Source organism: Oncorhynchus gorbuscha, linkage group LG13, assembly GCF_021184085.1.
Source record: "Oncorhynchus gorbuscha isolate QuinsamMale2020 ecotype Even-year linkage group LG13, OgorEven_v1.0, whole genome shotgun sequence".
Lineage (NCBI taxonomy): Eukaryota > Metazoa > Chordata > Actinopteri > Salmoniformes > Salmonidae > Oncorhynchus > Oncorhynchus gorbuscha.
This window is the reverse complement of record NC_060185.1, coordinates 66,465,636-66,482,318: the sequence shown is the minus strand read 5'-3', so window position 1 is coordinate 66,482,318 and position 16,683 is coordinate 66,465,636. Positions and strand designations below refer to the sequence as shown.

At 44.3% G+C, this 16,683-nt stretch overlaps 1 pseudogene; it reads right to left on the bottom strand.

Moving 5' to 3' along the window:
* LOC123993358 overlaps positions 1-16,683 on the bottom strand; it is a 131,515-nt pseudogene that overhangs the window by 53,612 nt on the left and 61,220 nt on the right.

The following is a 16,683-nucleotide window of genomic DNA, read 5'->3' as shown; positions in this document are numbered from 1 at the left end:
CGTGCAGCCCGCGTACACTTTCACACACGTGCATGCAGGCACACAGAGCTCTACTAAGTGATGGGTCCCGTCCCACTCAAGGTGTGTGGACTCAAGGGGGGAGAAGGGGCTTCTTCTTAATGGTATTGAAGTCTCAGGGGAACATGTGATCTATGAAGAGTGCTCAGGGGAATTCAACATTACTGATAACCATGGCACTTTCTCATGCATGTGTGTGTGCATCTTCCTCACATTGAATTTACTTCATACTACAAACTACATTCTAAGATCAAGTCACTTTATTCTAAATGTATGTAAGATGAAGCTGTCCAAATGGTTTGGGTGTAATTGTTTTGTTTAAAATGGACAGATTCATAAGTAGAAGAGAAGATGAGAGTCAGCGAAGCCTCATTTCTCTAAAGACTTGAATGGTACAAAACTTCCCTTTTTCTCTATATGTACCCCCCTTTCCCCCACCTCTCCCCCAGAATGGCAAAGCACCCATATTTGGATCCAGTAGGCCCAGGCGTGCTGTTCTATCTGACAGCTGCAGAGACAGGCTCCAAACAAGACAACTGAGAAAAGACTTCACTTTATTATTTTCTATAATTAATGAGAAACGGTCACAACCAATTAGGACAGAGCGAGGCTGAGGCCTCCCAGTGCGCTGCTCCTGAGCCAAAAGGAGTGCACTGGGCCCGACCACCAAATGTTCCACACCCACAGACCTTTTAAAGTGTGATTTTATCTAGTTTATTTAAGCCCCTGCATGCAGAAATGCCACTCGGAGAGGGAGATGGAGAAAACAGCTCTGCACCTATCTGTGGGTGGAATAACAAGAGCAGGAACATAAAGTATGTCTGCGCTCCACTATAGACTGAACTCTGTCACTGACAAGTGCAACTGTCAAGGGTCCTGAGAGTGTGTGTGTAGGGGGAGATGGCTTTTGCTTCTGAACTATTTAATGTGTGTGCTTTTGAAAGGTGCAGTATGAGGCCTATAGGGGTCTGATGATGACGATGTGCATACGCTGCTGCTACTTATTATCGATCCTCATTGCCTATTCACTTTTACGCGTACCTACGTGTACATTTGACCTTAATTACCTCAACTACCTTCTACTCCTACACATTGACTCAATACCAGTACTCTTTGTATATCAAATCAAATTAAATGTTATTGGTCACATACACAGCAGATGTGTGTTAGCAGATGTTAATGCGAGTGTAGCGAAATGCTTGTACTTCTAGTTCCGACAGTGCAGTAATATCTAATAGGTTATCTAAAAACTTCCCAACAACTACCTAATACACACAAATTTAAAGGGGTGAAAGAGAATAGCAACATTTACTGCACTGAGAAACCTTAATAAAGCCAAAAAGAGCTTATTAGTGCCATCTAGTGGGAAAAGCTCACGTGTTTAACAAAAGGCTTTGAAAAGAATACATTTGATCACAAGACATTCAAATAATGAGTGGTTATAAAGGTGTTAGTGAAACTCACCCTCTCCAAAATGATCTCTTCATATTTAAACATCCCATCACTGCCATTTACCTGTCAACACAAAACACATACAGGTCAGGTACATCATCATCATCATGTATTAACATGAAAACATCCTAGAAATAATAAAAAACAGAAAAGGAACATAAAAAATGTACTAATCTTTCATCTCAATAGAATCATTTTTAATAACCACGGAATGAAACATAGACATACATAAAACAAATAGCATTGCTGGTTTTGGCTATTATATCCAGATTTTGACAATAAACACACAAATATAATCATGTTTACTATTAATATTAGTCTTTTCTCAATCCACAAATCCTACAGGAATACAGTAGAAACTATTTAAATCTCTTACATTACCATACTAAATGCATAACTGCATCATATTCATGCTGTAGAGGCAGGTCAATAGAGATAATGAAATAGGTCCACATGGTGAGTAAATGTGATCTTATATGCTGTGACCATGAGACACATCCATCCACACACAGAGACAACAGAATAGATACTCCATCCACACACAGAGACAACAGAATAGATACTCCATCCACACACAGAGACAACAGAATAGATACTCAATCCACACACAGAGACAACAGAATAGATACTCAATCCACACACAGAGACAACAGAATAGATACTCAATCCACACACAGAGACAACAGAATAGATACTCCATCCACACACAGAGACAACAAAAGAGATACTCCATCCACACACAGAGACAACAGAATAGATCCTCCATCCACACACCGAGACAACAGAATAGATACTCCATCCACACACAGAGACAACAGAATAGATACTCCATCCACACACCGAGACAACAGAATAGATACTCCATCCACACACAGAGACAACAGAACAAATATTTACATAAGGGCCTGCATCCAGTGAGTCTGCGTTGACGATGACGGGGGGAGGGTTCGCCTGCAAAGATAGATAAAGAGATACAACATTACCTAAGCGCGTGTGTGTGCGTGTGTGAGGCTGGCAGATCACACATCATCAGTCAGCTAGGTGCCAGTAAGTGGATGCCATGGGAACAGTCGGTGTGTGTGTGTTTGTGTCTCGCTAGGCATGGGTGGATGATGACTACAGTAGGTGTGAGGACTGAGAATGAGGAGTGGGTAAAAGAGACCAGCAGTGTTATAATTGCCTGCTTCCTGTGTAAGACTCCATTTGAACAAACTGTGTGTATGTTGGGACCATTGGGTCATTGTCTAGGATATCACAACCATCTCATACTGTACCGTACCACTTTCTGTTCTAACACACTGGAAATGACAACTTGAAGTCTGGCATCCAACACTACATCTATGTTTTGATGGTCTATTGCAGGGTACTCAAGTACCATTTCAGAAGGTCTGGTCACACAAATGTCCGAAGTGGCAAAGGTCCAAATGGATATTGTAATTTATTAACCCCAAACTGTTCACACCCTTCTTGTTGGTGAAGAGAACATTTTTCAGTTTTAAAGCTAATTTCCTGCAATTCTACACATTTTTCCATGTCGTATGTGTTATCATATGACACCAGGGATTGGAGGCCCGACTGAGTTCCTAAAAAAAGTTGGGACCCGTGATCCGTATTGACCCCATTCCGGACCACTGTTCACCTGTTTGAATGGCTGGTCTATTTGGTCAGTAAGACTCAAAAAGTATTGCATTCTGTGTTGTATCTGCATATCAGAATTAGTTCTCTTAGGAAGACAATCAGGCTGTTCAGGCTCCATTACGCCACCTAGTGGCTGGTGTTCATTTCCCAACATCCCACGCATGTTGTATCAGAGGAGACGTTGTGATTCTGTGGAGGGGGCACCAGACAAAGCAGAGTGCAGGAGAGGGCACTGCAAAGATATGCCTCTCACAGTGGCAGTTATAGACATAATTTATTCTTATAAAATGTCCCCTCAGAAGGTGATGTGAATGCTATACTCAATTAAATGTTACATAAAAGACTAGCAGCTCTCAGTTGAGGAGACGGAGGATGAGCGGGACATAGCCCCAATAGACTGGACACAGGGCTGACCAGCAGTAATGGCCTCTCCTTATAGCACAGCACAGAGTCCTGGAACACTGGCTGCGTTCTCTCTATTGATCTGATTGAGCTGTGGGGGTGAGGTGATGCTGCTGACGGTGCAGCTAGGGGACCAAGGCTACCTGAGGTCCAGCAAAGAGAAGCTACTAGTCACTCACTACCTCCTCCCTCTGCCTCCCCCTTATTGTCTCCCCCCACTATTCACTATTTGCACACTACCAGGTTCTTGGGGCTTTTCAAAGTGGATCCACTCCTATTGATCCCCTTTGATTCTAATCTTCTTCCACCAACCTCTATCGCCACACACGATGAGCATGCATGCATTCTCCATGTTTTGGCTGTGTGATGAGGCAGCCTATGGCCTGTGATATTACATGACCGCTTTAAACGCGTCGAGGGGTCATCGCAGTTACGGGATGATTGCTTTCGTGGCACAGACTCTCGGTCGCTCATTTATTTCCGTGGCTTCTCTCCCCCTAGTGACGGCATTAAATGATCACTTGATCACGGCTCTTGTATTCCTACCTGACACTTCTCTCACACAGGACTCACAGGCAAAGGAGATGCAAGCGGGGTGCAACACTCCAATATAACAGGTCACAGTCTGAGACAAAAGAACCACACCCTTTTTATTATAGCTCGAGTCATAACAGTCATTTAATGCTGGACCATGGTACTTCAATACGCACATATACAATCACAGCTGGTTTGAGCAGAAAGGGCTGAATACTGGAGTCGTACTGAGGTCATAAGATGAAAGTATCAAGCCCCACTCGCTTTGATTGGCATCATTCATCATCATGCTACACCCCAGTTTCTCTGAAACTTTCCAGAGCTTTGTTACTTTATTTTCACTGAGTGACTTATCTGATTAATGGAAACTGTTCAAATCCAACACAGAAGACGTGACCTCTTTTTCAGATCTGTAGTCTAGTTCTATGGCTCTGGCCAGCTGTGGAGAAACACAAACGTCCCTTAGTCAGCACAACATGGCTTGTGTAATCTGCGTATGGACCGCAGACGCCTGCGACAGTGCTTGTGTGTGCACATTTTCCATTTACCGTACACATTTAAGCATTTCCTGTTTGTCATGAAAATACAGGACAGCAATGTTCTCACCAGGCCTAAAGCCTAGTGAGAACAAAGGGACACGGTAGCAGCAGCTCTCTTCACATGCTTTTAGAAGTATGTGTGTGTGTGTTTTAGAAGTGCACAGTGTGCCACAGCACCATAGACACCCAAGTCTTTAAGAAATGTACTCATCCCCCACAGCCAACCGGTCCCATTGAGCAGCTGTGTGTAAGGTAGTGGAGAGAAGGAGCCCGAGGGCAACAGTGGGGACTATTTCTGCTCTGTCATTGTACTGGACTGAGCTAGTGAACGGAATCCAGTACCACAGCCAAGGGACCTCAAATGACAAACACAACGGCAGGAACAAAATAGCTTATCATAAGCAACAGAGGTTACTTCCTAGCTGGCTAATCAATGATTGAAAAGAAACCACTATGTTACAATAATAGCACTATAAACCTAGTAAGGTTTCAAGACAGTCAGTCTGAAAATAAAAATGTCATCCTAGTCTGGGATTGAAGCGGGTAATCCCAGTATCTGTTTCTCCTTTAACAAGCACACAAAAAGAAAGGGGAAGATAATCTCAGTGTGTGTAATCCTAAATCCGCCCCAGAGCGGTGTGTTGTCTCTGAAGTGGGAGTTGGGTTTGAGGAGGAGAGGGCTGATAAGCGTGGGGCTGTGAATCAAGGTCAGCAGCGTGGGGCCGCGTGGCCAGGGCAGCAGCGTGGGGCTGTGAAGCCAGGGCAGCAGCGTGGGGCAGCGTGGCCAGGGCAGCAGCGTGGCCAGGGCAGCAGCGTGGGGCTGTGAAGCCAGGGCAGCAGCGTGGGGCAGCGTGGCCAGAGCAGCAGCGTGGCCAGGGCAGCAGCGTGGCCAGGGCAGCAGCGTGGCCAGGGCAGCAGCGTGGCCAGGGCAGCAGTGTGGGGCCGCATAGCCAGGGCAGCAGTGTGGGGCCACGATGCCAGGGCAGCAGTGTAGGGCCACGAGGCCAGGACAGCAGTGTGGGGCCGCGAGGCCAGGGCAGCAGTGGGGCCGCGGGGCCAGGGCAGCAGTGTGGGGCCGCTGGGCCAGGACAGCAGCGTGGGGCCGCTGGGCCAGGACAGCAGCGTGGGGCCGCTGGGCCAGGACAGCAGCGTGGGGCCGCTGGGCCAGGACAGCAGTGTGGGGCCGCTGGGCCAGGACAGCAGCGTGGGGCCGCTGGGCCAGGACATCAGCGTGGGGCCGCGAGGCCAAGGCAGCAGTGTGGGGCCGCGAGGCCAGGGCAGCAGTGTGGGGCCGCGAGGCCAGGGCAGCAGTGTGGGGCCGCTGGGCCAGGGCAGCTGCGTGGGGCCACTGTGCCAGGGCAGCAGTGTGGGGCCGCGAGGCCAGGGCAGCAGCATGGGGCAGCACACAGCTTTATGACAGAGACAAAGTAGCACACAGTTCTTTCTGCTGTGACTGTGAGAGCCCTGGACTGGCCACGTCCCCGAGAGAGAGGCTTACACTGTCTGTAATGTAGGCTCACAGAGGTCAAGATAAACACATATTTACAGATTAGTAACAGGGGACGGTGCATACAGTGCTGTCTGTGTGTGTCTGTGTGCAGGCACGTGCGCAGATAGGGGTCTACCTGTGCAAAGCACATCCATTTGCCCTCCCACTCACCAAGTGCCCTTTTGGGTGGTGGTATAATATATATTTTTGTATACAGTTTTTCTCATTGTTGTTCTGAACCCACTGCAGCAAGTCGTTGTGATGTCATCAAGTTCGCCACCATCCACCTCCACCCCGTCCGTTGGTTGCGCCTGTTAGTCTGCCCTGTACAGCACTTGCGCGTGCCTCGGGTAGCGCCTGTTTTCCCAGTTTGCCCTGTACGGAAATTGCGCATGCCTGGTATCCAGACATATATGAGATGCGGTCACCCGTCGAGTGTGTGTAGCTAGCTACCTAGTTTAAATATCAACAGTACTGCCACACAGCAGCGTTAACACTTGATAAACATCATTATGAATATTTCGGTCTGATACGCACAGCAGAGAGAGGCAGAAAGACATAGAGAGGTGTGGCTGCATCTATAACCCTCGACCCCAACTCCATCCCTTCAGCAGTTGGGTGTTGCACGTGTGTCAGGGCAGCGGCAACACGGGTTGTTTAGAGTCTAGCTAACCAACATATACTAAAATATCTACACAAGCCACGAGCCAGCCAGCAATATATCATGAGTTAGAAGATTATTCATATTATATTATGAAGTTATTATTTAAGTATTTAAGAAAATTGAAGATAAATCACAATCTGTAAAAAAATAAAAATAAAAAATAAAGCTAGCTAACTAGCAGATTTACATCAATCATCAACGATCAGCTAACAGCCCACTTTCTTTTACCAGATCATGTCTTCGGGAGGCACTGTGACTAGCTTGCTTACAATTTGTGATGAGTGTGTTGTTGAATAAATAAATAGGCCCATGCACCCTTTTTTTCATTTTGAACACCTGCCTCCTGAAAGGTCTGTGCACAGCCCTGTATGTGTGTATGTGTGTGTGTGTGGGAGGGGGGGGTTATATGGGGATGGCTGGCAAATGAGTCGAGGGGGGCAGAGGGGAACAGGGGATGACACCGGTGAAAAATGTTGGCAACCGTCCAGATGTGGCAGAAGGGTGTGACTGAGGGGCATGGGGGGAATTAACCAAAATCTGGATAAGATTATAATAAATCCCTTAATTTCCTTTTAATTCAAACACTAATCATGTTTTCCCAGCCAGCTGTCGCTGTTCACTTCTGTCCAACTGCAGTGCAGGGCTCAGGGCAGGCTGTACACACACACACACACACACACACACACACACACACACACACACACACACACACACACACACACACACACACACACACACACACACACACACACACACACACACACACACACACACACACACACACACACACACACACACACCCTGCTCAAACTGCTCTCCCAACAGGACTGACTGTATAACCACTACAACCAACCTATCCCAACTGAGCACCATTCCAGACAAAAACACTCATCTCTATACATCCAGCTGTTCATTAGTTCCCTCCAAATTGTTATCTATCGATCCATCCATCCATCCACCCCTCCATTCAATTATTTATCTGAGACTTTCATTTCCTCATGTATTATCTTCAAACAGCACTGCACCTGACAGCACTGATTTGGCTGCAGCCAGTCTGGACAGCAACGCTACAAAGACTCCCACTAAACCTTGGCAAGCGTAGAGCACAGCATTCGTCCAAATTGCTAAATAATCAATGTGTTCCAATGACAACCGGTGCTCGCGTGCCCGCTTAGCCGCCTCCCCCTGGTTCACCTCTCAGGACGCTGACTGCAGCTTATGAGTCTCTCTGTTGCACATGCATGGCCATGGGCACAGCCTCAGCTTGGCTGGCCTGCCTGCTCACTCCCTGTCTATATCGTATTAGTACTGTAGCTACAATCCTCCCCCTGCAATGAATGAATGAAACAGTTACATTGTGTCCAGATCTGCCCCATTACTGTCAATCAGAGCCCACTCGACCAGAGGCACTGTGTCTCCACTACCTAGCTAGAGTCCTTAAAAAAAAAAAGTTGATCCTATGTTGTGACAGAATAAAGTTTGAGGCTACACTTTGAAATTGTTCATCTGATTCATTCAGATTTTTAATTCCAGTTATGATTAATTATTTTTATGAAGTAATTACATGACAATACCTATTGTTAGCACAACAACTCCAGGTAAATACCAGTGGAAACAGTACTGTAAAATAAAGTACAAACAATATTAGCCTATGTATGATGATGCCATATGTTGGCAATGCAATAGATAGTGAGGCCACACCTCAAATGAAATCCAAGCTCCTCCTCATGCAGCATTATTTCTATGGTGTTTTTAACTCCTCGAGTTCCCTGGGGTACAGGAGGGTTTGGCATGTGCATAACAATGAGATGCTGACAAGACAATAACCCTTCGATCCTCCTTTACATAGCACACTGATACTGTATGGCAGCCCTGCAACCAATGACAACGTCACACTGAAATATGACAGTGACTCTGATCCAGTCCTGTCTGAAACAGGGTGATGAAGGCTGCTCTTCCTGATGATACAGTCCTGTCTGAGATAGGGTCATGGAGGCTGTTCTGTCTGATGATACAGTCCTGTCTGAGACAGGGTCATGGAGGCTGCTCTTCCTGATGATACAGTCCTGTCTGAGATAGGGTCATGGAGGCTTCCTGATGATACAGTCCTGTCTGAGACAGGGTCATGGAGGCTGTTCTGTCTGATGATACAGTCCTGTCTGAGACAGGGTCATGGAGGCTGTTCTGTCTGATGATACAGTCCTGTCTGAGACAGGGTCATGGAGGCTGTTCTGTCTGATGATACAGTCCTGTCTGAGACAGTGTAATGGAGGCTGTTTTGTCTGATGATACGTGGAGCATTAGGAAATTATTCCTCTGCCTTCACTCATTCATATTGATTACTGATATAGAGAAATGGTGAGCCCAAGTCCAATAGAGTCAATCTTAACCTTCCTTACAGTATCTATTAATGCTTACAGCACAATTGTTACATGTCAATACGTCAATACTACATTATCTACAATGAACTGTCACTGTGAGCTGGACAGCAGTGTATAGTTTGTATGTTTCCTGTAGAATGTGGGATGAGAGGTGCAGTCAGTCGGTCGGTGGTGCCTCGCTCTGATCCTCTGGCTTTCATTGGCCTCTCGTATGCCACGCTGCAGTCCAATCAATACCTACTCAATTACCATGCACCCAACATCTCATTCACGCTGAGCTGAGCTCCCGCTCACTGCCAGAGGGACCGGGGGAGAGGAGAGCAGGAAGAAAGCATAGGAGAGGAGGGAGAGAAGGCGGAAGGGAGAGTGAGAAGGAGGGAAGGTGAGAGGAAGGGATATATATACATTATATAAAGAGAAAGGGACAGAGGAAAGGGTGTCGTACCCAATAAGAATACCACTTGATTTCAGTCATTCAGTCACTTGTGGGAACCACAAGGAAATGTATTAGTTCATGCCTAGTACAAACCATGGTTTCCGTGGGAAGAACACATTTGATGTGAATGATTTGAGCATTGTGACACACAAACAGGTATAATCCTCTCTCTCGCTTTCACAGAGCGAGACTGACACACACACGTGCACATGCACACACAAGCACACATTCACGTGCACACACATGCACGCACATATTTTTATGAAATTATAATTAATAGGCGGTCACAGCTGTCAGCAACATTCCCTCCTCATCTTGATGTAATATTACTAAAGCGTGCTCAGGCTTAGCTTCCTGTGTGGTCACGGTGAGCCTCAAAGAGGTGGTTAGTCTGACCTTCAGCACAACAGACACAGCCACACACTGAAATGATATTACTTATCACATGCACTCCACACAATACCACTCCCAGTGGATGCTTCAGTATTCATGAGGCTGTTATGTGGTAATGAAGTCAGAGCATGCCAATGTGTGTCTGATGAGTGCATGCATGTACTGTGCCTTAAAGTATTCAGACCCTTGGATTTCTTCACATTTTGTGTTAAAGTGGGATTCAAATGGATTTAAAGAAAGATGTTGGGACAAATAACAAATTATTCAATAAAATATAATCATTGCATAAGTATTCAGACCCTTTGTTTAGTCAAGCCTAAATTATACTGAACAAAAATATTAAATATCAACGCAACATGCAAAGTGTTGGTCCCATGTTTAATGAGTTGAAATGAAAGAACCCAGAAATGTCCCATACGCAAAAACAATGTTCTCTCAAATGTTGTCCACATCCCTGTTATTGAGCATTTCTCCTTTGCCAAGATAATCCATCCACCTGACAGGTGTGGCATATCAAGAAGCTGATTAAACAGCATGATCATTACACAGCCCCAGCTGTGCTGGGGACAATAAAAGGCCACTCCAAAATGTACAATTTTGTCACACAACACAATGCCACAGATGTCTCAAGTTGAGGGATGCTGACTGCAGGAATGTCCACCAGAGATGTTGCCAGGGAATTGAATGTTCATTTATCTACCATAAGCCACCTCAAATGGCGTTTTAGATAATTTGGCAGTACATCGAACCGGCCTCACAACCGCAGAAGACATGTAACCATGCCAGACCAGGACCTCCACATCCGACTTCTTCACCTGCAGGATCGTCCGAGGGGGGGATGTTGGGGGTGCTGAGGAGTATTTCTGTATGTAACAAAACCCTTTTATGGGAGAAAACAAATTCTGATTAGCTGGCCTGTGTCCCCCAGTGGGTGGGCCTGGCTCCCAAGTAGGTCTATGCCCTCTCAGGCCCACCCATGGCTGCACCCTTGCCCAGTCATATGAAATGTATTTCAATTGACTGATTTCCTTATATGAACTGTAATTTATTGAAGTTGTTGCATGTTTCATTTATATATTTTTGTTCAGTATAGTTCAGTGGTAATTTTTAAAATATATTTTTTTAAATCACACAATAAGTTACATGGACTCACTCTGTGAAATAATAGGGGTTGACATGATTTTTGAATGACTAACCGTTCCTCTGTCCTCCCTACATACAACATCTGTAAGGTCCCTCAGTCAAGTATTGAATTTCAAGCACAGATTCAACTACAAAGACCAGGGAGTTTTTTGAAAGCTTCATAAAGAAGGGCAGCGATTAGTAGATGGCTAACAAAAACAAATCAGACATTAAATATCTCTTTAAGCATGATGAAGTTAAGATTATGCTGTGTATTTTATATTAAACCACACAGGCACAAAGATACAGTCGTCCTTCTGAACTGAGCTGCAGGACAGAAATGAAACTGCTCAGCGATGTTACCGTGATGATTGGTGATTTTAAAACAGCTACAGAGTTCAATGTCTGTAATCGTAGAAAACTGAGGATGGATCAACAACATTGTAGAGACTCTACAATAAACTTAAATGAAAGAGTGAAAAGAAGAATACAAATATTCCAAAACATGCATCTTGTATGAAACAAGACACTAAAGTAATTGTGCAAAAAACACAGCAAAGGAATAACCTTTATGCCCTAAATGCAAAGCCTTATGTTTGGAGCAAATCCAACACAACGGTGTAACTGCATCCTTATTTTCAAGCATGGTGGTGACTGCATCATGGTACAGTATGGGTATGCTTGACATCAGCAAATACTGGGGTTTTTAGGACAAAAAGAAATGGGATGGAGCTAAGCACAAGCAAAATCCTAGAAGAAAACCTGCTTCAGCCTGCTTTACAATAGAAACTGGGAGAGGAATTCTCCTTTCAGCAAGACAATAACCTATAACACAAGGCCAAATCTACACTCGAGTTGCTTACCAAGAAGACAGTGAATGTTCCTGAGTGGCAAAGTTACAGTTTTGACTTAAATCGGTTCAAAAATCTATGGCAACACTTGACAATTGCTGTCTAGCCATGATCCTCAACAGCTTGAAGAATTTAGAAAAGATTAATGGGTAAATACATTTACATTTACATTTAAGTCATTTAGCAGACGCTCTTATCCAGAGCGACTTACAAATTTTGCACAATCCAGGTGTGCAAAGCTCTTATAGACTTACCCAAGAAGACTCACAGCTGTAATCAATGCCAAATGTGTTTCTAACATGTATTGACTGAAAGAGCTGAATACTTATACAACGACTATATTTTAGTTATTTTATTTCTATTGATCTTTCAAAAAAAATTCTTCCACATTACACTGTTTTGTGTAGATTGTTGACAAAAAAAGAACCATTAAATATATTTGATTCCCACTTTGTAACACAATAAAATGAGAAGAAATCCAAGGGGTCTGAATACTTTTGCAAGGCACTGTATGTGGTGATGGTACATGTACAGTATATACTGTATGTAGGCTGGCATATATGTGTGTATATGAGTGGATGCACGCATGTGTGAATACAGACTTGCATTTAAATGTGTGTGTGAGTATGTGTGCATGTGTGAATTAGTGATGAGGGGGGAAAAAATTGATACAGTTACATATCGGATATTATTTTGGACGATATATATCGTATTATTGTGACAATATCGCAATATTATTTTTGCACTAGTTGGCTCTACCTGCACCAAAACTCCAATATTTTTCTTGTTCTCCATCTTCTTTTTAAATAGTGAGCCAATTTGTTTTCAGCACTTTTTTTTCATAACTGATCAAAACTAGTTTTGTTCATGCTTGTCCCTCTGCAGCAGACATATGGTGAGAAATATGTTTGGAGCATCCAATCGCAATAAAATCACAGTATCGAATTGAAATACATATAGAATCGTGAGAATCGCAAAACATGTCATATCGTCACCTAAGTATCGTGATGTCCCTGGTAATTCCCAGCCCTAGCGTGTTCATGGGTGTGTGTAGGCTATGGCTTACATGTGTGTGTGTGTGTGTATGCGTGCATGTGTCCATGCGATCATGTAAGCTTGTATTTAAACGTGTGTTGTATTAGAGTTGTCCATGTGTTGTAAGAAGGTTGTCCATGTGTTGTATTAGGGTTGTCCATATGTTGTATTAGGGTTGTCCATGTGTTGTATTAGGGTTGTCCATGTGTTGTAAGAAGGTTGTCCATGTGTTGTATTAGGGTTGTCCATGTGTTGTATTAGGGTTGTCCATGTGTTGTATTAGGGTTGTCCATGTGTTGTAAGAAGGTTGTCCATGTGTTGTATTATGGTTGTCCATGTGTTGTATTAATTTTGTCCATGTGTTGTATTAATGTTGTCCATGTGTTGTAATGTTGTCCATGTGTTGTATTAATGTTGTCCATGTGTTGTATTAATGTTGTCCATGTGTTGTAAGAAGGTTGTCCATGTGTTGTATTAGGGTTGTCCATGTGTTGCATTAGGGTTGTCCATGTGTTGTATTAATGTTGTCCATGTGTTGTATTAATGTTGTCCATGTGTTGTAAGAAGGTTGTCCATGTGTTGTATTAGGGTTGTCCATGTGTTGTATTAATGTTGTCCATGTGTTGTATTAATGTTGTCCATGTGTTGTATTAATGTTGTCCATGTGTTGTATTAATGTTGTCTATGTGTGGTCAGTGTTTATTTTTTGGGATGCCCGGGGCAGTGGCAGCTGCTGCCTGGTCTGTGGATTATGCTGTGTGGTATGGAGAGAGAATCAGAAGAATCTGGGTTGATAATTTAATCTACCCCCAACCCTGTCTGTCGGATGCTACTGGTGCCAGGTTAGTTGACCCACCTCCGTCCGTCAGTCTGCTCTAATCATTTCCATTCACTATTACACTGAACGTGTCCGAATTGGCACACTATTCCTTATGTAGTGCACTATGTTTGACCACAGTCTGACTGCAACAGGCTCCTCCGCTCCTCAGATAGATGTCAGATTGATTGACAAATTGCTTAAAATGACCACCAACAGATGTGAGTCATAACGTTGTTATGGACAATTATTATTACTAGAAATTATTATTACTAGAAATTATAATAATAACAATACAAAAACGGTGGATGCACTCTCAAACCCATTAACATGGCACTGATCTGGAGGGGGTCAAATTCTCCCTCTACATCAGAGGTCTCTGCAGCATGCTAGCTTGCAGGCAGCTCACTCTCGGCTGGTTGCTACCCCTTGTTGCTAAGCTGAGAGCAACACTTCTGTGCTGTTTGGGATTCTGCCTGTTCTCAGTGAGCGCCAGCGACAGTGTACAGCACTTCGCTGCCATTTTGAAGCTCGCTGACTATAATAATGTTTTGTCATCCATAGTCAATGACATATGAGATACAGGATTCTATGATTCTATGGTTGTGTTCTGATCATAGAACATGGGCTGTTTCTCTGTGATGATGAGGATTACGAGTGAGTGTTTCGTGACATGATGGCCTTATTTTGGCAGCTTTTTTGGCACTACACAGTGTGACCTTTGACCGTTGAGTGTGTTGGTGTGTCACTCGGGGGCAGAGGGCCAGCTGATCCCTTGCAGGCCATCCCTGCCTAAGCACCACCAGACACAGTACCGCCCATATAAACACAACAACACCGTCCGCTCAAAAAAGCACCAAAAACAAATTATGATTCATTTGTTGCTTTAAAAAAAGACCATTTGAATCATTAAGCTGAACCTGCGAGCCATGGGGAGATGGGGAGGGAAGCAGAGGGAGCCAGTTGGTCGGTAGGGGAAGAACACTGTACATGTGGGACTAAGGGGTTGTCACACACGGATCATCTTTGATCTACTGTTAAAACAACCAGTGCAGATGACAGAGCCACTTCTGACCCTGGCCAAGATGGAGAGAGGATGGAGAGCAGGCGGAGGCCGGTCCCAGGTGGCGCCCCTGTGGCAGTACAAACAGCCCAGCAGCTCCCCTCCCCTCTTTCCCCTCCAGTCATCATGGCCCACAGGGCTCAGCAGGTCTTTATTCCTCGACTCCGAAAACACCCACACACAGCTCCATTCACTGCCTGCCCTGCCCGCGTTCACGTTGGCTGGCAAAGCGCGAAGGTGTTGAAAGTGATGAAGAATTACAGTAAAGTAGGAAAACGATAAGGCAACAAAAACTGTGGCTAAAAACTAATGCACAATTATGAATACATTCATGAGCACGTTTGTCCATATGCTGGTGTATTTCCTGCCAAATGAAACGGCGGTGGGAAAAAAGGGTCCTTTGTTTCAAACGTTTGTATCACTTTGGGGATTGCCAAGCCAATCTGCCTCCTGTTGAGGGCCCAGATTTTCTCGTCTCTTCTTCTCCTGCAGAACACCTCAGGTTGGATCACGACACACAGGCCTCATGGAGGACTGTGTCTCAGCACAGATCAGAGCAGATCAGAGTCAGAGCAACCGTCATTTGGGCATGCACATATGATGCAAACGCTGATCAGAGCACAGACAGACAACAAGAGGCTTTGAAGTTGTAACCTTTCAGCATAGAGGCCTCTGATCCGATGGTAAGGACTGGCCTTTGTTCAGAAGCCTTCAGTCAGACCATGGAAAACAACATAAGAGCACCACACAGCATCGTAGCACTAGATACTGTTAAGTACTGTAGCCAGAAAATATAAATATTCTAAAGTATAATATTGATTATACTCAAATGTAAATCAAGATTTGAATATACAGTACAAGAAGGTTAAGATAAACTATATAATTCCCTTACTATGCTAACATTGGCTTAATGAAAATCCTCTGCATGTCAAAGAATCTCCCATGAAGCAACTCTGTTGTAATTCCAGGACTCCAGCAGCTCATCACTAGTACCCTCTGAGGACGCTTAGACAAGAGGAATAGATGGAGGTCTTTATATCTGCACAACACAGAGGAGGGTCATGATCTGAACATCAAGAATAACAATCATTTGGAGTATTCAACTGCAGTAAAAACATAATAAGGATCTGTTATAACAGACATGAAAATATGCTGAATACTATACTCACCATGGCCATAATAGCTAGGATGAGTTTTCAAAATGACCAAATTTCTAACAGCTTTTCGTCTCCTGGGCACAAGAGAGAGCAATCTGGCGTTGTGGTGTCATTGGCTTCATTTTGATAATGCTTGGATTTGGCTGATTACATCATTGGAATTTTAAAATGGGGAACATTAATCCACAGCGGCCCATATTGGGTTTTCTAAACTGGCTGATCATGATCTGCAGCCTCTCCAGCAGCCTATTCACAGCAAGGCTCTGGGGCTCGGCTGCTTGGAAGACCTCTCTGTGTTACACAAGTGGTACACCAGGTAACACAGGAGAGGAGAGGGAAGCAGCACCACAACTAGAACCAGAATGGCTCCTCACTCCTCCACTAGCTGCCTCTACCTCAAACAGTATCCTTGGTAGTAGGACCTATAGTATTTGATTCTATCCTTCAAATACATCTGAAGTAAATCCTCATTCATGTTTGTAAAATAAAATAAAATGTATGAAATGTGTAACTTACACATGTGTACTACATGTCCTCCATATCTATGCGATATCAAAAAATCATTCGCTGAAAAAAGTCCTTTGCCTGTCTTGCTGCCTGTCTGCGCCTCAACATTGCAGTCTCTCTCCGTAATTAGCCGAGCAGCAGAGCTAATGTACAGCTCTGGTTGAGACTGCACCATGGCAACACTG